The sequence below is a fragment of the Suncus etruscus genome, chromosome 3, assembly GCF_024139225.1.
Source record: "Suncus etruscus isolate mSunEtr1 chromosome 3, mSunEtr1.pri.cur, whole genome shotgun sequence".
NCBI lineage: Eukaryota > Metazoa > Chordata > Mammalia > Eulipotyphla > Soricidae > Suncus > Suncus etruscus.
The window spans coordinates 166,642,973-166,651,925 of record NC_064850.1 but is presented as its reverse complement, the minus strand read 5'-3'; positions in this window follow the sequence as shown (position 1 = coordinate 166,651,925).

Here is an 8,953-nt window from a genome sequence, read left to right as displayed (position 1 = left end):
TCCATGTATTCCCCTTCTCCCTCTCTTGTACTTATTAAGTGATTTAGCAAGTGGGAAGTGTGTTAGAGACCCATGATCCTTACTTATCAAGTCGAATGACAGGAAACGTTTAAGTATTATTGCTTCAACAATCCAAATGGGGGCATGTATGAAAGTACATTGATGACTATTTCAGAATCCTTTATTTGTCTTCAAAATTTTTCTTCGCTGGAGAGGAATCAGATATTTTCTATACTCTGAGGTGCTAGATTAATGATTGTGTGAGACTTGTCAAAGAGGCAGAGAATGCTTCAAGTTGATATGTAACATGTAAGGTGAGAAACTTCTAGAATCTTATCCCACTTATGTTTCCGGAACAAGGGGATTCTGAAAAGATACTTGAATAGAGTCAGAGGTTGGTGTTAGGAGACTGGGGCTCTAAGTTTGAATTCTTGAAACTGGAGAGATAGTACAGTAGGTAAACACTTGTCTCTCGCATTGTTGATCATTTTAAAGTTATTAGTTAAATCCCCAGAACCTGAGAACCCCATACGGTCTTCTGAGATCACAAAAGTGATCCTGAGTGCAGAGCCAGGAGTAAAACCTTGTTCGCCCCTGGATATGGCTCGAAAGGAAACCTAATATATTTTAAAGATATATATACACTCCAGCATAAGCTGAGTTTTTCAGCACAAAATTTGTGCATAAAACCCTGAACGTGGGTTATACTCAGGTCATACAGGCTATTTGATTCCATGCGCCGCACCGAATCAAATGCACATAACCTCCAGTCGACTTTTCCTGTCTTCTGGAGGCACTGAACATGGAAGCCACCATATTCTGCTCTTTGTATGAGACCTACAGCAATGATGATAGTATCGGCGAACTCAGTGATGATGACAAAGTCTATGCTGAGACAGACCCTCACCTCAGAGACAGCTGAAGATCTATTTGGACATCCAGATGAGGACGAGGAATCCAGTTTTGAAGGATTTTAACCTTTGTGACTTAGCTTTATTACCTGTTAAGCTATGGTTTCCTGCACTTTATTTAAAGTTTTAAAGTTATTGTTGCTGGTTTATAATTTTTCTTTAGCAATAAATATTTAAAAAATTAACCTATTAATTCCTCAATTATCGTAATTGTTTTGGGTGTATATTTTTGTTTTTGAAATTTACCAGTGGCTGCTGCATTTTCCACCTCAGTGTATACTCGAGTCAGGGGTGTCAGTTTATGCTCGGGTCGGCTTATATTCGAGTATATAGGTATCTACTCTGCCTCAATTATTCACATTGGAAATGCAGGGAACCAATGCCAAATAATATACATGATACTGGTATGTAAAGTTTCAGAGTAGATATAACATTGTGACTGTGCTGGTTATTATGGAGTATTTTGTTTCTGTGGTCTAAGGTTATGTTTTTACTCTTCTTGAGGGAGTTCAGAAGATAACATAATGAGTGGAGAAGGAAGAGGCTCTATCTTGTATGTTTGATCCTGATCTAATTTTGTCAGCACTGTTTGATTCCAGCATCAGTTGATTTTTACTTGAATCTTAAATTTTTAATTTCTACTTATACCTTCTTTGTACCTCTTCAGAAAAATCCATTATGTGATCAGATAAGCCCAGGTTCTTCTTCAGGACCATCTGAGACATCAGAAACTTCTTCCTGGTCTCTGCTGTTTTTTCCAGTTGTCAAGCTTATGACTCTGCTCTTTTCTTAGGGTCTAGCAGCAGAAGCTGTTTTTGACAGCAGGCACTTCTCTGTTAAATTCAGTCTTTCCTTTTCGTCATTTCATTCTCCAAACTTTCTTTAATATACTCGCTATATCACACTTTAAGCTTGAAAATGCTGGTGTGATTTGGGGTTTGTAAGTTTAAGACATTGACTAAAACCAAGTTGGGATATGAATAATTTTAAGATATATACCTTTATTTTAATTAGATGTTAAAACTAAGTATTTTTCTTCTCCAGGATTCTAAGAGTTCATCCTTTTTTCATGGGCTTTTCTTCTATGATATTTGATCAAAAGTTCTCTCACTTTTATCAAGTTCCCACATGTCTCCTTACCAATGGAGACTGTACACTCCTAAGTTGTCTTAATATTTGGTCCCTCTTCTATTGGAATCATGATCACAACCAAAATGACTTATTGTAAAATTATCTAGTAAGTTTCATAATTAATTTCACAACAGTTCCAATATGAACGTTGTTGTCTTTTCCTTTCAATGGTGGTAGATATTATGGATTAGATTTATTTGGCTGTAGGTTGACATTTACAGGTAAAACTAGCCAGTTGGCCATTATAACTATAGCCAGGAATTAATGTGCAGCAGTCAATGAACCTGCCTTACTGTAAAATAAAATCCTTCTAAAATAATTGGTTTCTTGCTGCAGCCCTGCCACAACAGATAGACAGGGAAGCATATGGGAATTGGGAAGTTGGGGAACACAGACACTTGCCTCTCAGTTTGGCATTATTCATGTGCCCTCAACCCTTTCTTCTGAATATTGGGTGATAGTTCAGCAAGATAATGGCCTATGCCCAGGATCTGAATTCCTAAAGGATAAGACACTACAGCAGTGGAACTTCATTATAATTTGGTCTTCTTATAAGTTGATGCATTATAAAATTGAGAAAATCTTCCAGACAACTGGCAGAGAGTTTAGTTCACAACTTGTATCCATGTTGGAAATAACCCCAGATTATTTCATGCATGTAGACAATCTATAGAACTGGATATGAAATGTGAGTCACATATATCCTAAATTTTGTGATTCCAATATTATTTCTTATTCACTGCATATGCTATTATGCATTTTCTAAATTTAATTATGATGCTTCACTTTCAGGAATTCCACAAACAATTGAAGGGGACAAAAGTTATTTTTAGGTCACATGCCCAAATATAGTTGAGTGAGTTATTGACATCATTTTAAGTCTCCTTGCATAGAATAATCTACTTTGGAAGATAATACTAATGCATTGAAAGGAAAATTATAACTTAAGTCTGACTAGAATCTGGCATTGGTCAGACTTTGCCAGTGGACCTCATATTTAACACACTGAGTTTTCTTTCTTTTATTCAAAAGATAATTGTCTAAAATTATTGCAATGCATTATATTTCATTTCATTTGCAGTTTCAATATGCCAGTAGATTGTAATTAATTATCATTAGGATTAAAGTAAAAGAACAAGGTAACACTTGTAAAATTCTTGTCTGAATATTAGCTCTCAGTTTTACCTTCTCTTCGATATCATTTTGTCTCATTTTTAACACTACTCTGTCCTATGTTCTTATGAAAGTGTTTATCTATGCATGCAAATGGACAAATGGTGCTATTTCATGACTCATTAATATAGAATGTTATTTTTTCTTTTATTTTTTTAATTTTCTGTCATAAAAACCAAGAGCTTTAGTCTTGTATCTCCCTCCAACTTTGCCAGGAGCAGTCTCCTTCTCCATTAGTATAGTATAACTGCCCTGATCCTTTATGCCTGCTTGAGTTAATTTTTCTTCTAGCTCTGGGTCTCAGATCTCTCTTCACATGTGTCAGTTTAAGTTATTAGTCATCTAATTGACATCTCTAAACTACCTCAATTAAAATATATTTTCTAGGGGTGGTATTAGTGGTGAGGTGGTAGGGCATTAGCTGCACGCAGCTGACCTAGGATGGACCTCGGTTTGATCCTCCAGTGTCCCATTGGTCCCCCCAAGCCAGGAGCAATTTCTGAGCATATATCTAGGAATAACCTCTGAGTGTCACTGGGTGTGGCCCCAATATATATATATATTCTAGTGTTGTCTAACCTTTACTTAATGTGTTTATAACACAGTCCTTTTAAACTATTTTGAAGTTTGTCTTATTTATATACACTTTAATTTGCAATAGCAATCAGAAGACGATTTAATGATATTTGAACAAGCCAGGAATTGTGTCTGCTTTTATTGCTATGTTTATAAAAACGAAATCTCTATATAGGATTCTTGAGTGAGTTGAACTCAAGGAAAATGAATCGTCCTTACTTTTCTATAGGTAGAAAGATTATACTCCTCTGTTCTGAAGTTCTGATTAAACATCTAACCCTCAAGCATCTACCACTCTGCCTCCAAGATCATCACTTTACTCTTGTTGGTAAACTAATTTTTATCAGTATGTCCAATGTGTGTATGCTGTCTCTGTTGACTTCCTTTTCTTGGTCATCACAAAACAATATTTGCATATTTTTGTATGTCCGTGACCATTTTCTCATGAATAACAAAAACCATGGCAAATTAATTGGCAGTAACAGTTATATTTCAGTATACAGATTTTTACTAGATAACTTTATTAACTTATTTAATTATGGGACCTTTTGATACCAAAGAGTAAAGGCATTTTGGCAATAAGAACTTAATAAGGTAACTATCTTCTTCTATGCTCTCTATAATTTCCCAATGTCCAGGATCGTGTTGGAACTTGATTCTTTAATTTATGCATATAAAATCAAATGGTGTGATTAATATTTTAAATTTGGTGTTAGAAAAGCATGTACATAGAAGAAAAATTATGCCCAACGTCTAATAAAAACATTTGGAACAAATTGAGAAATATTTTAGCAATAATTTTATATGGCAATTTTTTTTGTTCTCACATAGTGAAGTGATAAAGAGCAGAGGAGTGTTTTGTTCTGAAGATATGGAGTGAGGGTAGGTTTGAAGTACAATCTATATTCCTGCCCTCTCTGAATCGAAATGAGGTATCACCAACACATTTTTGAAAAGATAGTTTAGTAACTACCTGTAACTAGCAATGATTACAAAGGTATTAAAATATATAAAAGCTCATAAATGAATATTAGAACAATATTTTTCACTTTTCTCTCTCATTAGATAACCTGAGTTAGGCAGTGTGTTATCTTGACATTTCTAGTATATTTCTACTCTTTTTCTTTGCCACACTTGTAAGCAAAACATCTCATCCTCCTATTGCTTGCATTATTTTATTTATTTATTTATTTATTATTTCATTTATTTATTTATCTATTTATTTTGGGTTTTGAGCCATACCCAGTGATGCTCAGGGGTTACTCCTGGCTATGTGCTCAGAAATTGCTCCTGATGCCTTATCCCTTGCACCACTGCTCCATCCCCGATAATTGCATTATTTCTGAAAGAAATGTGTAAACATGGTCAAATGTCTGAGCTTCTTGCTGATGGAGAAAAGATGGAAATCTCTATTTTAGATACAAGACTTTGCATAAAACCTTTTGAATTTTATATTCCAGATAATGCTGATTAAACTGATATGCAAGCATATTAATAAAGGAGAATGACATGTCGACATGTGCCCAAAAGCAATCCAAATCCATATACTTTATTTTTATTCATGGGAAATTTTTTAATTTAAATAATTTTACTTTGCTCAAATTAGAGACTAAAAATATGTCATGTGACAGGAGATTTTCATGGGTAAAGGATGGTCTGCATTGTAAGAATAAATTCAATCATGAACATATTTTGTGACTATGGTGTCTAAAAGGAAATGGCAAGAAAAATATTTTTCCAGATTAGATTATCATGAATTTGAATGGCAATGTGGTTTTTTTACTTATGTGCCTTAATATTTTCTGAATCAGTGCACTCTGTTTTACTGACCTCTGGAAAAGTACCGAATTATTTATTTATTTTTAACTCTATTTTGGGCAAAGGAAAAAATATGTTCTGACTGGATTCATATAATATTTGAACTGTATTATGCTTTCTGACCTATATCAAATTAGTATAATTTTCATATGTACTCACTTTTCAGAATGTATGTGTTATATTTAGTGTAAATAAAATGTTTTTCTTTTGAGATTAGCTTCAGAAAATATTAAGTGCAGTAGATTTAGTTACTAGCTATAGAGTTTTTTAGTCATAAATATATCTCATACAAAAAGTTCTTAAATATAATAAGGTTTTCTATATAATCTATAGAACATATTCTTTTAAACTGTTTGTATACCTACTAAAAATAGAAATGAAAGACTTTCTGTATCTTTCAAATGCTGCCATGTGTGAAATGAATGTTACTAATATTTGTGAGAGAAAAATATGTAAGACACCACTTGCTCGTATTTCAAAACTTAAAATTATTGTAAGAATAATGTTATAGCACTTCAAAGCAATCAGAAAATTCCAACATTATTTAATTCACATTTCTATTTCACACTGTTATGATACTCAAGAAGAATATTGATATACAAACACATAAACAAGATTTTTTACTTAAATGCTATTACATTGGGTCTCTTTATTGGGCAAATTATGCCATGCCTCTGCTTGAATCATAACAACTTACCACAGTGAAAACTGCTGTAATTTCATGGGTTCATGAAAGCTTTAAATACCTTTCTCTAATTTTATAAATTTTTGTTCTACTTCCTTTCAATTTATATGTTCCTGCTCAGTTTTTGTTGTTGCTATAACCAGGACTATTGGGTAGAAGAGTGAGTGTTCAATATATTTTTATTTTGTTTTGTTATTTTTCATGCTATCTTGTGCCAGATCAAAGCCAGGGACTTATACATGTAAGGCGTAAGATACTATTAACAAATATTTCAAACCAAATTTCTAATACTTTAAATTTGTGGGTTGATGTTTCTTTTAAAATTGTATCTTAATTGAACATTTTAATCAAGGTGCTATGGACTACAATACTTATTAGTGATTGTTTTCATAAAAACACTGTTCTAACCACCAAATCCAGTGTCAATGTTTTTACTTACCTACTCTAAACTCCTGCATTTCTCAGTAAACTCAGGTTCTGTTGTCTGGCTATTTTTAGTCAATAATTTTCTTTTGCTATTTCACATATGAGACATTATTTTTATGTGTTCCTCTCCTTCTGTTTTTACTCTGCATCATGCCTTCCAGTTCCACACACATAGTGCATGATTTTAACTTTTCTCATAGCTGAATACATATTCTTTTGTGTATATATGCCATTGTTTCTTTATTCAGTTAACTGTTCTTGAGCACATGATTTATTTTCAAATCTTGGCTATTGTAAATATTATAGCTATGAACATAGGACCATATAATTCTTTTCAACATAGAAATTGGGGGAGGTGTTGAAGAGATAATACAGTGAGTAGAGCACTTTTATTGCATGCAGCATACATGGGTTAAATCTCTGGCATCCAATATGGTCCCCCCAGGCCATGCCAGGAGTGGTTCTTGTCTTTGAGGAGCTAAGAATAATCCCTGAGCACTATTGGATGTGTTCTCTGCCAAAATATAAGTATTACGGAGCCTAGCGGTAAATACCAAGAAAAATATTTCTAGGTCGTATGAAAGTTTGATTCTTAATTTCTTGAAAAATCTCTATTTTTTAGACTAAATAAGTTAACAGCATTACCATCATCAATAAACAATATTCCCTTTGCCTCCACATACAAGGCAGATCTTGTTGCTTTTATTCCTTTTGATATGTGCCAATGTGATTGGTATGTGATATCCATTTTTGTTTTCATTTACATTTCCATGATGATGAGTGATGGAGGGCACTATATTAATGTAACTATTTACCATCTGTAGTTCTTATTTGAGGAAGTGTCTTTCATCTTCTCCCCATTTTTAATTAGAATTAGTTGGTTTTGTTTGTTAAATACAGCATGTGCTTTACATATTTGGATATTAACCCTCTGTCAAATAAGTGGTGAGGAAATATTTTCCCAGTCTGTAGAATGTCTTTCTATTCTAGTCATTGTTGTTTTTTTTTTTGAAGTATAAACGATTCTTATTTTAATGTAATCCCATTTGTTTATTTTTGCTCTGTTTGCTTGGCCAATGGCATTGAGTAAATTGACATTTCTTACAGCTATAGTATAGTTCTCTGTGTAGCATATTTTAGGCACTCCACAGATCAGTGCTAATAGTTTATTGATCTGTCCTGTTCCTTAGTACAAGACTAAAAATGTAAATACAAACAGAATTAGAATTCAACATGCATAAGGTTTCTAATCTTCTGGGATTCTTAGAAATGGATATTAATACACTTATTATTTAACTATCTTAACATAATGTGCTAATCATGTGCAATGTGCTATTCAACTGCAACCATTGATTTAAATATGGTAAAGAGATACATTTTGGAGCCCTTTCAGAAGCAGTACTCCTAAAATCCTAAGATACATCTTATTTGGGGGGGGGATGTTAATGCTGGGGATATTGGGGCTACTCAGATCACTATTTCATGCTGTGTTCGAAATGGAACTCTCGCTCAATGTATTCCAGATAGACAATCCAGCCCTTTGAGCTATTTCTTTGGCTCTGAAGTGACATTTCTTTTGTTGTTGTTTAAAGTATTCATTTTAGCTTTTCAGTACAGTTTTAGTTTTTCACACCAATCTCTCATCCTGGTCTTTGACCAAGATTGAGTAAAAGCTGGATCAAGAGAATCAGGCTCAAGAGAAAAGTTGACATTCATAGGAAAGATCCAGTGTCTAAAATTGAAAATCATATTCTTAAATTTTTTTCTGTAAAATGTCCAAGGCAATGAGTGTTAAGTTTTGTATTTAGTACTTTCTAAAAAATTAAGATAAAAATTCAACTTTTAAAATAATGCTTAACATTATGGTCACGTTTGCTATTTTAGGAATGATGTTTATGAGGAAATTTAAGATTTATGGAATTACAATCAATATGGTAGCAAGCATCTCAGACAACTTAGATACTGAGTGATGGAATCCTTTTTAATTCTTTGAAACATTTATGTGAGCAAAAAGTATTACCAATATTGCAAAGTTCTCAGATAGTATAATTTGATATATCTTGCAATTTGAGAAGTTTTTGAGTGATGTATTATATTTACTCCATAAATATTTCAAGTCTATTTTAAAAATAAAACAAAAATTTAGCTAATAATAGATAACAATAATCTCTTATTACTTATAATTGTATTATGATAAAGGGAATCATTCAATTTATTAGATGATTGCAGAAAG